This window comes from Caretta caretta, chromosome 3, assembly GCF_965140235.1.
Source record: "Caretta caretta isolate rCarCar2 chromosome 3, rCarCar1.hap1, whole genome shotgun sequence".
Taxonomy (NCBI): domain Eukaryota; kingdom Metazoa; phylum Chordata; order Testudines; family Cheloniidae; genus Caretta; species Caretta caretta.
The window spans coordinates 141,332,203-141,348,906 of NC_134208.1; the positions used below are offsets into that span (position 1 = coordinate 141,332,203).

General features: G+C 39.6%; 1 protein-coding gene across 7 annotated transcripts in view; it reads right to left on the reverse strand.

The window, feature by feature from the left end:
- Nucleotides 1-16,395, reverse strand: part of AKT3 (AKT serine/threonine kinase 3) — a 265,359-nt gene extending 248,964 nt beyond the window's left edge. For 2 of the 7 annotated variants that reach the window (XM_075126960.1, XM_075126959.1), the window contains exon 1: nt 15,556-15,628. The gene's annotated coding sequence lies outside the window, so the exon portion shown is untranslated. Of the gene's footprint in view, nt 1-15,555; nt 15,631-15,694; nt 15,821-16,016 lie in introns of those variants that run through there. The other 5 variants (XM_048843724.2, XM_048843729.2, XM_048843725.2 and 2 more) reach the window with 5 other exon arrangements.
- Between the last annotated feature and the right edge of the window lie 309 nt (nt 16,396-16,704).

A 16,704-nucleotide genomic window follows, 5' to 3' on the forward strand; every position in this document is an offset into this window, starting at 1 on the left:
ATGATGAGATATCTTTGAGCTGTAATTAACAATTAAAATTATCTTTAGATAGGTTGTTTCCTCAAAAAGCATTTTTAAAAAAAAATTGGATTTTTTTTTATTTATTTTAAAAAATCATTGATTTTTATCCACCCTGACTATAACCTTTAGTCCTGGATACAACAATTGTTAATAACTTTGCTTAACAAAAAGTAAACTCTTCAAACAAATCATAATTATATGTGAAGTTAGAGAAGGTAGTAAACAAGTTAATACTGAACTCGAGAAATTAAAATAAATGTACAGTAAGATCAAATTTCAAAGGGGCCATTTTAAGATATTTGTAGCTTTAAACCCCATTTATTAAATTTTGCTGAAACTTTGTGAAAACATTTTACTTCACTCTGAAACTAAGCCTGTAAAACACAGATTAGATTTTCAAGAGTTACTTGGGACCAGGGATGTCAAAATTGATCTTATTGTGAAACTTCATTTAAAACATATCTGTTCAGAAACACACTCTCTCTCGAATATGCAATGGGGGGCTTTTAGGACCATATGGAGTTCATTAGAGAAAAGTAGGATGCGATGTGTTATTTACAAATAAGACTCTTGTCTATACTGGAACTTCACCTATTTCAAGAGGCCCAATAATAATGTTCCATTTTGTAACATACACAGGACCTTCATTTTGTTCCCAAACAACTCTGTAATTTGGTCAGTCAACAACTCTGATGTTCCCCAACACATCTGACGTTCCAGAATAGCTGGATACTGAAAGGATCAGATGGACATAGTCACCTATAGTCACTTTCACTGTTCCCAGTACAGTAATTTTCCCATTTTTGTAGGTCTGTCTGATAGCAAGAGATGAGTAAAAAAAGCTTTTTTCAGTGTTTGGACAGGAAACTATAATTCTACCAACACTGACAGGGACTGAGGGTGGACTAAACTTCAATTTTAAATATTCTGAATGGGATGAGAGTTTATTTTATCACACTGAGGGAAAGTGATAGTTTGAGCTTGAAAAGGAGTGTGGTGCTGGTAATAAGACAATATATTAGGGAGTATATTGAATATACAATAATACAAGAAAATGGGAGCTAAAATACAGTATATACAAAATAATGAATATAACAGGGCAACATTTAGGTGAAAAAATATTTTCTTCCTAGGATATTAAAGTTTTTCCAGACCCCACTAAACTATGGTTTTTTGTTTGTTTTAATTTACAGTTAGAAAAAGCAACGTATTATATTTATATCATATTTCTTAAGGAAATGCATCTTTCCTAGAAGAACAATTTCAAATGAAAGATATGATAGGGCATGTGCTTGCTGACCTAGGAGCACGTTTTAAAATACAATTTCCTTGTATTCACAAAATGTTGCAATGGCAGACAAAAATAATTGAAAGTTATGAAGGTAAGATGGCTTGCAGCAAGAAGAACTTCAAGGACAAATATTAACTTTAGCCATAACAGATATAACCCACACATTTCTGTGTATATATTAATGATACTCAAAACATAACAAATACTGGGAATTTTAAACAGCAATGACAATACCATAGTTGCTAGCATCCTAGAATGTAAGTTTATCTAACAAAACCAGCAAACTCAGTGCATGAAGGAACTAACATTAAAGGCCTCTTGCAGGCCAACTGCTCCCTAAAAAGGAAGAATTTACCTTATATTCTTCCATTGCTGGAAAATATATCAGAATGGATTGGGTTGTGTCTCCCTGCAACAGCAAGAACTTTTACAGACAATCTCCTCCAGTGCTGTAACAGCAAATCATGCACATGATATATCATACACACACACAGGAACCTATTCTTCGATACATTTGACGATGCAAGTTCAACTTTTAACTCCAACAAGGTAAATAATTTTTAAATCATATAAAAAAAAAGATTCAGCTTCAGAACCAATGAGGATAACATTTCTCCTCTCTGCTTTGGGATGCTATGAAACCAGTATTAAGGGGTTACATTCAGCTATTCCACATGCAATGAAAAAACTAACATTTCATTTTTTAAATTAAGTTTCTAGCCCGTATGACTGCAAAGACACACTTCCAAACATGAATTAAGTGTCAACTGATGCAGTGCTGTCTTAAGAATGGACCACACAGATAGTGCTAGAGGCTCTGGTGCCAGAGCTTTCTCAAGCTGAAGATGAACGAAAAGCGACCAGTGCCTTTTTAGCTTTCATTACTACTATTCACAACTCTCAGAGCAGTGAAACTGACAAGAATCAGGTCAATTATACTCTGCTGCTGCATAGGAAAGATAAGAGCAGCTAAAAACATAAGCACTGAAACTATTCACCAAAGAGAGAACTTAAAAATAGAGCCTGGGAAGGACAAAGAAGCTTCCATGGACCACTGTAGCAGTCTGGTACCTCTAGAAGTTATGATGGAGCGTGCTCTTTCTCCCTCCTAGAAATAAGAGAGGTTAGGGAGCTTCAAATTTATCAGACACCTAATAAGTAGACTGCTACAAAACATGAAAGCACCAAACAAGAGCCTAGGAAAGGGACAGCATCCTGGTAGAAATCCTCCCCTTTCCCAGAAGGAAGGGATAGCTGGATAAGAAAAGGGAGACAATGTTGCCAGCGCGAACAAAACAATTTTGTCCCCTTCTGCACATACTCTCACAAAAACATAAGCTCCTACCCTCACGTAATTTTGGAGCAGAGAGACAGAGATTCAGGGCGAGACTCACAAAAGGGACTTAGACATTACAATGCTGAACCTTATTTTAGGCATTCTACTGCATAATAGAATCCACAGCCCACCGTTAGGCACCCAGACTCCCTGTACAATGAACAGGGAGTTAGACACTTAAGAATGGGATCCACAAAAGCCAGAATGCTGAGCAGGGAGCCTCTTAACCTATCCAACAGGAAATGTCACCTAATCCCCACCCCTCAAAGGGAGCCACGTGCTGGGCCAGAGAGAGGTGCCTGCCTCTGCTCAGGATTTACACCTGTGAACTCTCTCTCGAAGTTAGGTGCCTATGCCCCTTCTCACAAACAAACAATAAAAAGGGCGGTGGTGCTTCCCTTATAAACTTCAGCCTCATGGTTACAGCATCAAGCAGGATGTGGGGAGACAGGTTCAATTCGCCTCTCTGCCTGATTTAGATCAGGAATTTCAACTCACACCTTTCAGGAGAGTGCCCTGATTCTGGGGAACATCTCTCACAATCTCTCCTGTTGAAGGAGATGCAGTTTGTATAAATAAATATTAATCTAACCAGATAAGAGTGAGAATGAAGCCAGGAATTGTACAAAATTGATAAGAGAAACAATCTATGGCCAACAGAGCTCAGGACAATAAGTAGTTTTCGTTTTGAGATTTTTTTTTAAAAATGTATAACAGACACAAAAAGGATCCTAACACAGATAATGATCCATTACTAAATGAAAATGGCAGAACTGTCAATAATAATGCAGAAGAGACATAAGTGTTCAATAAATACTTCTGTTCTGTATTTGAGGGGGGAAAAGATGACAATTATATCCAATGATGAAAAAACATTTTCCATTCCAATAGTAACTCAGGAAAAAGTTAAACAGCAGAAATAAGCAGGTCTGGATAATGTGCATCCAAGAGTTTTAACAGAGATGGCCAAGAAGCTTGCTGGACGATTAATTATAGAAATGTAGGCCTAGAAGGGACCTTGAAAGGTCATCTAGCCCATCCCCCCATGCTGAGACAGGACCAAGTATCTCTAGACCATCCCTGACAGGTGTCTAATCTGTTGTTAAAAACCTCCACTGATAGGAATTCCACCACCTTGCCTTGGTAACCTATTCCTGCACTTATCCAACCTAAATCTTCCTTAGTTCAAATTAAACCAATTACTTCTTGTCCTATCTTCAGTGGACATGGAGAATCTCTTAACAAGACAGTGATCAATGTATCTGAAGACTTATCAGGTCTCCCCTTCGATCTTCTTTTCTCAAGACTAAACATACCCAGTTTTTTTTTAAATCTTTCTTCGGAAGTCAGGTTTTCTAAATATTTTATCATTTGTGTTGCTCTCTTCTGGACTCTCTCCAATTTGCCTCATATTTCTTAAAATGTGGTGCCCAAAATTGGACACAAAACTGCATCTGGGAACTCACCAGTGGCTGCATGGTAGCTTGGGCATCAATGCTCCCCATGGCAATGAGGCCGCAGCACCAATGTACACTGAGACTATGCTGCTGGGGGAACTGAGGCAGAAGTGTAGGAGGCGCCCTCAAAGCACAGAGATATTGAGATTCAGGCTGGGTTCCCCTATTTTCCCACCACATAGCACTAATCTAACACAGCTCTCTAAAAGAGTAAGTAAATTGAAAACTAAAGACCAGATTCAGCAGTACAATTTCATTGCTCTGTTCTTCTGTGATGATGCAAAATATCTGTAAAACCAGTTAATCCGGCTGCTATGATCTGACTGCTCTGGTTGTTTTGTTGTTTGAAGTCTTAAAAATCTTTAGTCTTATTTTTTTATTTAAGGTTGATACTACATATTTACCCATCTTTAGAAATACTGCATGGTAGCATGCGGTTTCTTGTTTAGTGTTTGTGTGTGATGTTTTTAATTATTTTTAAAAACTAAAAAAATTCACACACAAAAGCTGTGCTAATATTGAGTTAAGGTTGAGAGTACTTAGAAGTAATACCAATGTAAAAAAAATTGTAAGAATTTAGTAATTATCCCAAAATCCAGTAGTACAAACCCACGAAATTCAGAGCTTAGGTTACAATTAAAAGAAATCGTAACATGTTAAGGTAAGAAATGCACCATTAAGCAATTTAGACAACCTTAACTCTGCCCTGTAGTTATATCATGAAGAGAAAAAATACAAAAAAAATCTAACACCTATAAAATCTTAACTGCCCACAAATTGCTCAAATATTACATGTGACTTGGGGAATACATTTTAGAAAATACTGGTTAATGTGATCATAAATAAGTTTTCAATGTCATTAAAAATGAAAGAAATAATCAGTTACTAAGCTCAAATAATTATGAACAAATTTTTTTCAATTAAAATTCTACAGTAATGAAAGTATAGCAGCAAAACCCTGCAAATCTAGAAAGGTGATAGTACCTCCTATAAAAATGGAGACAATTGAACAGACCATTAAAATTATGAAAGGAACTAAGGCTCCAGGACCAGGCAGCCTTGTAATAGCCATGAATGTAGCCCTGTAATAATTGCCTCTTTTATAGGAGTTTAATGATGCCCTCAAAATCTCCAAATTCTTCGATCATTCAACTAATACAGAATGAGAGGGATACCAAAATCAAAAGGTCCATACTTATCTTCTTCATATCAAAAATATTAAATTCTAAGTTGTGTACATCCACTATCATTTAGAATGCTAATCAAAACAACTAGAGATGTTGTCCATCATAATTAGTTAGGACAAGAAAGGCCATGATGCAGGGTACATGGTGGCACAGGATGTAGCTATTTAATTTAGTGTACATGTCTAATGAAAGGGACTCAAACGGTACAATATAGAGAGAGATTCAGAAAAAGCATAGGACTGAGTGGATTGGCATTTTTTTTTTAAAGTGAAAGTGATCCAGAACTTTGGTTGTAAATAAACATTTGCAGAATAGAGTACATCTCTCGTTGTGGTCTGTACAGTCTCCATGGGGCTGAATGGTTTAAATACCACCATTACTCAACAAAAGGGACCAGGAAGAGGGGTATTACTGATTAATTCATTTCTGAAGCTAATAAAAAATTGATTACATGGGACAAAGGTAATAAGAGTAATATAAGCTAGCACATATCACTATAAGATGCCAGTCTTTTAGTATGTATTACTTAACACGCTTACATTAATCCTTAAATTCCTTCCCAATAGTCTTCCATCCTCTGTAGTTTATAAAATTAACCTAACAAACTTAGACTCTTTAATAATAAGCATCATATATATATTTTTCTTTTCATTTAAAATTCGCAGCAAAAGCCATACAATATTTCAGAATATTGGTATTAATCTGTTTTTAAAAAGCTTTATCTCATGGTTAAAAAAAGGATTTACTTGAAGCTATAAAATGGTGCATGGAAAGACAGCAGTGTCTCCCTCTTACACCGGGGGAAGAAGTACACTGAGAAAGATAAATGGGTTATTGCGATTCCCGGATCTGCTCCAAATGCACCCATATGTAGGATGTGTGTCCCGCATTAAAAAAGAATAATTCTAGCTTCATTAAATTTATTTGCAAAAATAAACCAAGGAATGCTTTGGGAATGCTGCAATTAAGAAAATAGAGGCACAATGTAATATTAGCAAAACTTACATTAAATGAAAACTTTTTTTATTTAGATTTTGTTCGAAATTTTACTGGTTAACTATAAATCTGCATTTCTGTTCATATTAATAATGGAAAAAAAACAAGTTGTTCTTACTGACTGATTAACACACAAGGCTATAGCCACAGAAATTTGAACTGACCAACTCTGTTCTTACTTACCAAAGAAACAAAAACTCATTACATACATGAAGACATGGAAACATTAAAAATTAGTGGATCCTTCTGCTGGCTTTTAAGAATCTTAAGGATGTCTCTTTTACCTTCTCTTTTCCCAGGTGAAATAGCTTTAACATGCCTCTATTTTTTCAAGTTCTTCCCCCTCTCAAAACAATGTCAAACATTTACTGACAAATGTGATTTAAAATTTTAAACTGCCAGTTTACAACAACAACAAAAAAACCCACCACACACCAGACATCAGTTTATTAGGGTGAGTCTTGGAAATATAACAGAGGGAAAACATTAAGTAGTTTCTCCTTTTAACTCAAACTAAACAAATCTCCTTAAATTAACAAAATTTAAAACTAGATGTCAAAGAAGAAAAGGCACCAGTAGATTAAACCTGGTAGTGGCATTAGGTTTATTTAAATAAAGTGAGTCATTTCATTCATGTTATTAGCGATAAGTATCAGAACTACGTTCAGGATTCTCTACTGAGAATTTTAAATTGCATGTAATATAGTTAGCATACTATAAATTATAATTGAAATACAAATTTGTCATTTTTAATACAGATAAAGTTTTGTTTTAAAAAGGCCTAGTAATGACTCATAATAGCCAAGCAAAATAAGTTTTACGGCAAAGATTTTGCATTTTCAAAATTGGATGCCTAAAATCAGGAATCTAAATCCATATTTAGGCACTTACGTGGACTGATTTTAATGCATTCAGAAATTCCCATTAATCTGGATTTTAATAAGTTATCAAGCATCCAAGAAGCACACTTAACCTCACCATTCATAGAATCATAGAATCATAGAATATAAGGGTTGGAAGGGACCCCAGAAGGTCATCTAGTCCAACCCCCTGCTCGAAGCAGGACCAATTCCCAGTTAAATCATCCCAGCCAGGGCTTTGTCAAGCCTTGGACCTTAAAAACTTCTAAGGAAGGAGATTCTACCACCTCCCTAGGTAACACATTCCAGTGTTTCACCACCCTCTTAGTGAAAAAGTTTTTCCTAATATCCAATCTAAACCTCCCCCACTGCAACTTGAGACCATTACTCCTCGTTCTGTCATCTGCTACCATTGAGAACAGTCTAGAGCCATCCTCTTTGGAACCCCCTTTCAGGTAGTTGAAAGCAGCTATCAAATCCCCCCTCATTCTTCTCTTCTGCAGGCTAAACAATCCCAGCTCCCTCAGCCTCTCCTCATAACTCATGTGTTCCAGACCCCTAATCATTTTTGTTGCCCTTCGCTGGACTCTCTCCAATTTATCCACATCCTTCTTGAAGTGTGGGGCCCAAAACTGGACACAGTACTCCAGATGAGGCCTCACCAATGTCGAATAGAGGGGAACGATCACGTCCCTCGATCTGCTCGCTATGCCCCTACTTATACATCCCAAAATGCCATTGGCCTTCTTGGCAACAAGGGCACACTGCTGACTCATATCCAGCTTCTCGTCCACTGTCACCCCTAGGTCCTTTTCCGCAGAACTGCTGCCTAGCCATTCGGTCCCTAGTCTGTAGCTGTGCATTGGGTTCTTCCGTCCTAAGTGCAGGACCCTGCACTTATCCTTATTGAACCTCATCAGATTTCTTTTGGCCCAATCCTCCAATTTGTCTAGGTCCTTCTGTATCCTATCCCTCCCCTCCAGCATATCTACCACTCCTCCCAGTTTAGTATCATCCGCAAATTTGCTGAGAGTGCAATCCACACCATCCTCCAGATCATTTATGAAGATATTGAACAAAACCGGCCCCAGGACCGACCCTTGGGGCACTCCACTTGATACCGGCTGCCAACTAGACATGGAGCCATTGATAACTACCCGTTGAGCCCGACAATCTAGCCAGCTTTCTACCCACCTTATAGTGCATTCTTCCAGCCCATACTTCCTTAACTTGCTGACAAGAATACTGTGGGAGACTGTGTCAAAAGCTTTGCTAAAGTCAAGAAACAATACATCCACTGCTTTCCCTTCATCCACAGAACCAGTAATCTCATCATAAAAGGCGATTAGATTAGTCAGGCATGACCTTCCCTTGGTGAATCCATGCTGGCTGTTCCTGATCACTTTCCTCTCATGCAAGTGCTTCAGGATTGATTCTTTGAGGACCTGCTCCATGATTTTTCCAGGGACTGAGGTGAGGCTGACTGGCCTGTAGTTCCCAGGATCCTCCTTCTTCCCTGTTTCTGTTCTTCTGTTTCACCCCTTTCTCTTCTCCCAAACCGTCTGTCTGTAAGCTGTCTACTTAGGCTCTGATCCTGCACACATGCATATGTAAACGTGTGTGTGGGTGAGTAGTCCAACTGAATTCATATACAAAAGTTCATACATGTGTATTTTACTTCTCTGGAACTTGATTATCTAGCCAGGCATAAAGCACCTTCAACCCTGTTGCCACTATACAGATTAAAAAATAAAATCCAAGGGTCCGTGAGCCACTATAAATAACAAAATTAAGTACAGGAAAATACTCAGATCAGTTTTAATTTGTTTTCAAAACACTTTATTTCAGACAGAGAAGTACAATAAAACTTTCACCAAGAAATTACATTATGCATTCTCAAAGTCATATTTATTAATTAATTTTTAAATGGTGCAATGATACTTTATATTAGTATACAACTGTGGAAATATAACTTAGAGGTCCCATCCCTCACAGCATCCATAAATTGCCAGAACTTTAATTTGATAACACTGAACCATGCTCTAACTTCTCAGCTAAATCCATCGAATAGCTCCTATTTGTTATAATTTTCTTCAAAATCGGGGCTCAACTTGTATATTTCCCAAGGATTTGGTGGATTCTCCAATCACTTGGAAGTCTCTAAATCAACACTGTATATCTTCCTAAAAGATACGCTAGAGCTCAAATAAATTAGGGGCTTGAGGCACAGATTACTGGGTGAGGATCTTTGGTTTGTGTTCCACAGGAGGTCAGATTTAGACGATCATCAGGGTCTCTTCTGGCCTTTAAATCTACTTATCTCCTTATACTCTATTATTAACTGCTTTTTAATGGCATTTGTCTTAATTTTGGTTATACTTTTGTTTACAGATTTTAAATTTGTCGAACACTTAACTATCAGCTCATTCTAATATTCATACCTTAACATGCACTTTTTCCCGTCAAAATACAAAAAAGTATATACTTTTCAAAGAAAAAAGAATTTGAATTCAATAGACATTAACAAGACAAAGAATGCCAGTTGTATCTAAAGAAACCACCTATTAAAGTACTCTTTTTGCTTGTTGGTAAAGTGAAACTATCTTCTCAAAAATTGTTCATCTATAGTGTTCAGAAATTTAGACTTTCAATTTGAGGAATACTGAGTTATGGTATTAAACTACCTCTGAAAGGAAATTTGGCACACTTATTCATTAAGGACCCCCATTCACCACCAACCGAAGTTAATGGAAAGACCTTGATTGATATCAGTGGACCTGGATCAGGTGGTTTGCCTCAGTGCTACAAATAATGGTGCAAACAGGTAACTTCACCTACATGAGCACATAGTCCAATTAAAGTTAAAATATATAAAGTGAGTAAAGTTATGTCGATACATGGGCCTACAGGACTGGGACCTTAGTACATAAGAACAGTCATACTGGTTCAGACCAAAAGGTCCATCTAGCCCTGTATCCTGTCTTCCAACAGTGGCCAATGCCAGGTGCCCTAGAGGGAATGAACAGAACAGGTAATCAAGTGATCCATTCCCTGTTGCTCATTCCCAGCTTCTGTCAAATAGAGGCTAGGGACACCATCCCTGCCCAGCCTGGCTAATAGCGATTGATGGACCTACTCTCCATGAGCTCTAGTTCTTTTTTGAACCTCGTTATAGTCTTGGCCTTCATAACATCCTCTGGCAAAGAGTTCCACAGGTTGACTGTGCGTTGTGTGAAGCAATACTTCCTTTTGTTTGTTTTAAATCTGCTTCCTATTAATTTCATTTGGTGGCCCCTAGTTCTTCCGTTATGAGAAGGAGTAAATAACACTTCCTTAATTACTTTCTCTATACCAGTCATGATTTTATAGACCTCAAACATACCCCCACTTAGTCGTCATCTGTTTTCCAAGCTGAAAAGTCCCAGTCTTATTAATCTCTCCTCATACAGAAGCTGTTCCATACACTTAATCATTTTTGTTGCCCTTTTCTGAACCCTTTCCAATTCCAATATATCTTTTTTGAGATGGGGCAACCACATCTGTATGCAGCATTCAAGATGCGGGCACACCATGGATTTATATAGAGACAATATGATATTTTCTGTCTTATCTATCCCTTTCTTAATGATTCCCAACATTCTATTTGCTTTTTTGACTGCTGCTGCACATTGAGTGTGTAAGTTTTCACATTCCCATACTGCTCTGTAAATCCAGTTACTATGGTCACCAAATCAAAAAACACAGGAGTGTGACTACTTGTTTTCAGCCACAATTTCTAACCCTGAACAGGGGCGTGCACAAGTGCTGGGAAGAAGCAATGGCAAGGGCCTCCACAATGATCGGCGGGGACCCAAGAACTCCCCCGGCCCTGGGGCTGTGACGGGGAGAGCGGACCTCCTCCAGCCCTCAGGGAGAGGAGCTCTCTCAGTCTCCCCACCACAGCCCAGGAGCAGGAGGAGTTCTGTGCCCCTCACTGGGGACTCAGACTGGAGGAGTTTGCTCTCCCCCTTCCCCAGCAGCCCCAGGGCCATAGGAGCTCTGCATCCCACACTGGAGCCCTGGTGCAGGTGGAGCTCACTGTCCCTGCTGCAGCCCTGGGGTGGGAGGAGTTTTGGACCCCGCTGCCTGGGCCCTGGAGGAGCTCTCTGCACCCCCGCCCTTTTCTACTACGGTATTTCCTCCTAACATGCAGTGTGCAAACTCAGTGAGGTTATACACGTATCCCCATAATGTGTGGTTATGGATGCACGTGTGCTTACTTGGTTTGCACATGTTCTCCTTCCCCCGCCCCCCCAAACAATAAGGAGCTTGTATTCAAGGTGGATTAAAGGTACATATTGTTGAAATGGTGAATATACTGTTTATTTCTGTGTATACGATCTATGTGCATGTGTTGATATGGTTTAACGTCTATAATGCATGTGTGTTTAATGTGCTTCCCCAAAAGTGATAAAAAAATAAATTTCTGAGCACACTCCTGATCCTGAAGATCAGTACCTGGCCATTAAAATAAAAGGCGATACATGAAAAATACTTGGGGGGACTGTACTTAAATAAAATAAACCACTATCTATTCTAAACAGAAGTGTGTTAATGGTACTAAGAAACTGAAAAGAAATTGAGCCTACACTAATTTTGAATATCTTAAGTGCTGAAACTGGTATACGCTTTTCTCACTGTAATTTCTTTTTAACAATATCCAACCCCTGTTCTTAAAATTTTTAACTTCTCCTCGGCTTTTTGGTGCACCTACTAATTATTAACTACAGGGACTGATGAGTTTGCTCAACAGAACCTGCTTGAAATCTATTTTCATACCTCAAAACTTCAACTACAGCGAAAATACTGAAATGCTAGTTGAGGTCCATGAAACCAGGCTGTCATGCTGAATCAATATGCTGTCATAATTATGTAGTATTTTTATTTTCTTTCTTGTTATATATTTAGTGTTTGCTCAAGTTTAAACTACTCTCATATATTTTCTCCTTATATATTTTCTTTCTTCTGTTTCACAGAATGCAATAAGCCAGCACTTAAAGGAGGTTTTCACAGTATATAGAAGTTATAACATTTTGCCAGCAGTTTTCTTTTTTCTTGCTTTCATTAGATTTTGACACCTAAATAACTCCCCCCCCCACACACACACACCCCTAATTTATCTTTTTGCCCATTACTTTAAGTGCAGTCACAATCTTGTGTTTATCACATCAATCTGTTACAAAAGAAGTGACTGATGTCAAAACTTTATCAATGAAAACTTCTGATGCTGTGAACGTGTTTAGTACAGATCAAAAGGAAAATGCGTTAGTTGAGACAAGTTTTGTTTAAACACACTTCATAATTAGCTGAACAGTGAGATTAGCTGAACATAAATCTCCTTTATTTTTTTATTTAAAATACGTACTGTACATGAATGAACACATTCTCCAGTGATAACAAAAAGTAATCCAAACATTTTAAAAGAATGGTAAACAGTAAACAAAATTAAGCCAGGAATGTTCCAAAATAAAACATAATGGAGTATCTAAAACAATGAAGGGCATGTATATTTCATATGGAGATTTTAACTATATGAAATTTTAATATTTAAGCCTGCTCAGACATCTTACGAATCTACATGTTCTATTATTTTACTTTACAAGTCTTCTTCTACCAAAAAAAAAAAAATCAATTGTTTTAGACAGAATGTTTCATTTAGTCTGAGGAAAAACTAATCTTGAGTTTTAGTATACACTAACATGCTTACACTAACACCCTCAAAAGTGCAACTGCAGTATCATTCGTTACACTTTCACAGAATATCAGCTAATTTAGAATCTATGTTTTAAGACTTTGTTAAAACACAGTTCTCTCCCAACACAGTTACAGGATGTTTCCATTGTCCCATGTTTTTAGTAGTTGCTTTGTTTTGGTTTTAAGTTTAGTAATAGTTTTTAGAAGCATGTTAAAGCCTTGGATGATTGCAAGAGATGTTAGGTCCCTTCTGCATTGCAAAACAGAACTGTACTTTAACTGTGCACTTTGAATTTGCATCATGGATGGGAACAGTCAAACTGGATTACAATAACTGATATTTACATTATGCTAATAAACATGGCACAAAGTAAACAAGGCTTCCAAGTTATTTTTAAGAGGAATCACTGCATTAGTGTACTGGTATCATAACTATATCTTCTAAAAATGAAACATTTTAAAAAGTTACTTAACTATTTATAATGTTTATTAGGAACAGGAGGGATTAATGATTTAAATGGGTAAATAATAAGACTTGCACCCAAGAAATGAGAGCGCACTTTGCAAACTGTTTCCTGAAAGACATTTTCTAGGCATTTTGAAGACACTACTTCTCTGGGAGTGGGGGCGTGTTTTGTTTCGTTTTTTAAGAGTAACGACTATAGAAGCACTCAGTTTGAAATTGCTTTCATAAATCAATATATAGTTTCTCATAAACCTGCTCACAGAAGCTTAAATTATAAACAGATCAACTCTAGAGAAGTTTTCATGTTCATCTTAATACAGTCCCTTTTCACAATAAGATTTGCTTCCATTTCAAAAGCAATATAACTTTTCTAGGAGGAACTAGAGTTTCTATCATAGTTCCAGTTCAAACAAAATAAATCAAAACCTGCTAAGAGACTACCAGCTTCCTACAGACAAAATGTAGCAATTGCAACAAAAGATTCTGATTTCTTAATTTGGCTTTGTGTCAAACAAAAATTATATACTAAACCACTGAGATACTAACTTTCCATACAGCTATATAAAACTTAGTAGAATCTACTCAAGTTAACATTAATACCAACCTACTTATAACAAACAAAGATGAACCAGCGAAAAAACCACCTACAACAAAAGATGTTTACCAGTTTGTGTAAAAATTTGCAAATAGGTTCTGCATTTATATGAGAGAGAGAGAAATTGGACTAACCAAAGATATATATACACCTCTCAAAGAAAAACATTTAGCTCTATGAAGTTTTCCTTTGAATCTTTTATTTGAATTTCCATGTTTGCCTCAACCACCAGCACACACACACACATTCTATAATTAACAGCCCAATCCAATTAAAAATATTGGGGTCAATTTAAAACTCCCAGCAGGAAAACAAATAGACCTACAAACAGAATATCCTTAATGAATATACTTTCAAAAAAATCAAAACGAACTTTTTTCTTTTGTATGCACACTTTCTTACTTCAACCCTGACTGCCCTAAACTTTATTATGCACGTGGAGCTATACAAAGCTATATAAAGTCTGTAAAAATAAAAAGCAAAGCACTTTGTTAATAGTTTAGATTGTTCATTTTCATGCTACTTGTTTGAAGGCAGGTAAGAGTTTTTTTAATATATACAAAATATGCACCAACTATGGTTGCTGAATTCAAGTGGCCCTATGACAAAGTTACAGTTAGTCAGAAGCAAGTACCTGCAAAACAAACTGCTATAAGCAGTATTATGTAAGTATTAATACTGGCTAATAGTTTACTAAATATCTATCTACATCCGAACTTCAACAACAAATGTCTTTGTCATAAGAAGTTTACTTTAACAAAAGTAGATCTTAAAGATTTATTTTTGCCTAATAAATTCAAATAGCCACTCAACTAGTAATTATATTTAGGAATGTGATGTTATCCAAAAGTGTTAAAACCATTCATTATCCATTTAGCTTTAAATTTACATTTTAAAGATAACAAAAGTCTTATTTTAAAGCCACTCATTTTAATTAAGGTATGATTGTAAAAAAAAAACTGTTAGAAGTGATGTAAAATGTCTGTTTATTGCCCAGAAGGAAACTGAGAATTGCAATTCACACATAGCAATTAAACACTCTATAAACCCCCTGTCTGTCACCACTAGTTACTTCATGACAGTGTAATCTAAACATAAATTATGATACTTCCAGTGATTCAAAAACTTTCATTCAAAAGTAATTAACCCTCAAATAGCCAAGGTATCATATACCTATACACACTGCAGTTTGTATTGTCAGAATAAATTACACTGTGTTTACAGAAACTAATAACTAACCCTGCCACAATAAACCCTCACGTTACTAGGCCAGACCTTTTTATTCAACTGTGCTGCCTATAATTCTATGGAAATCCTTGAAACCACAACGGAGAGCAACGCACCAACATAACTAACAACAGTTACTTCAGCATCAACTTTTGGATGTGCAAGACTGCCACCATAATGGCTGATCCAGCAGGACTGATGCGCAGGAGGAGGTTGGTTTGTTTACTTGCTTGCCAGAGCCGCCAGCAGCAGCAGCACCCCTTGAGCAATGCAACGCCACGAACAGACAGACCATCCTTCCACATTTCTATTCTTAGCACACGCGCAACTTCCAAGCTGACAAAAAAATTTACTACTAACACCACAGACTTCTACGTTACATTTACCTCAAAACCACTGCCGGGCGAGGGGGAGGAGGGCGGGGAGGGCAAGGAAGGCGATGGGGTGGGTCGTGGAGGGAGGGGTTTCGGCGTGGGAACTAGCCGCCTTTCGAGCCCCGTGCACCTCCCCCCGCCCCGCCATCACCTCGGCGATGCAGGAACCTGCGGTGAACCGGACAGGCAGCCCCCGCCCGCGACAGCGTCCCTTGCCCGCCGGGGGCGGCGGCCAGTCAGAGCCCCCCCGGGCCGGGGCCGCTGGGACCAGTCTCGGGGGTGTCTGGGGTTGAGGGGGAGGAGCTGGGCGCTGATGCAGCCTCCCTCCCGCCCCAGACAGTGACGGTCTGGCTAGGCCAGAGGCGCCCCCTCCCCGGCTCCCCGCGGGCTGCCGGGGGCCGGGCGGGGAGGGGGCTGCCCACGCGCCCGGCGGCGGCCCCGTCACCCCAGCTGCCCCCAGACCCGGCTGTTACCTGCGACGCCGAGGCGGCGGCGGCGGCGGCGGCTTCGGGAGGGGGTCCCCGCCCCCCCTGCCCGGTCCCCCCGCCGGGCTCGGTCCCTGGCGGTGGCCGGTGTCTCCGCGGGGGGAGGGAGGCGGCTCCGGCCCCAGCGCGCGGAGGCGGCGGCGGCGGCGGCGGCGGCTACATGGAGCGAGCGTCCCCGCTACACAGGGAGGCGCCCGGCCGGGCAGCGCGGCCGCAGCATCCACGGGGTCAGGGCGGCGGCTCCTCGCTCTGGCTCGCCCACCCCGGGGCCCCTGCTCTCGCCTCCGCCGGGCTCGTTATTGACTTTCGGGAAAACTCCCGACGTCACTGGCTCCCCCCGAGTGTCTCCCCCTCCGGCCGCGGCGGCGGCGGCGGCATCCCCCAGCTCTCGCGAGAAGCGCTGCACTTGGGGGGGGCTGCCAGACAGAGGGGGGAGGAGAAGCCAGACAGACCGGGGCGGGGGGAGGGGGGGGCTGAGGTGAGTGGAGGAGGCAGCCTGACCGACCCGGCCTGACAGACAGCCTGGGGAGGCTGGCTGAGGGGGAAGGAAGAGCCGGAGGCCGGGAGGGTTGGAAGGAAAGGAGCTAGGCAGAGGCAGGCGGAGGGAAGAGGGGTGGAAACTCATCCCCTGGGAAGGGTTCTTGGGCTGGAGCTAGAAGTAGTTCACCTAGGTTTC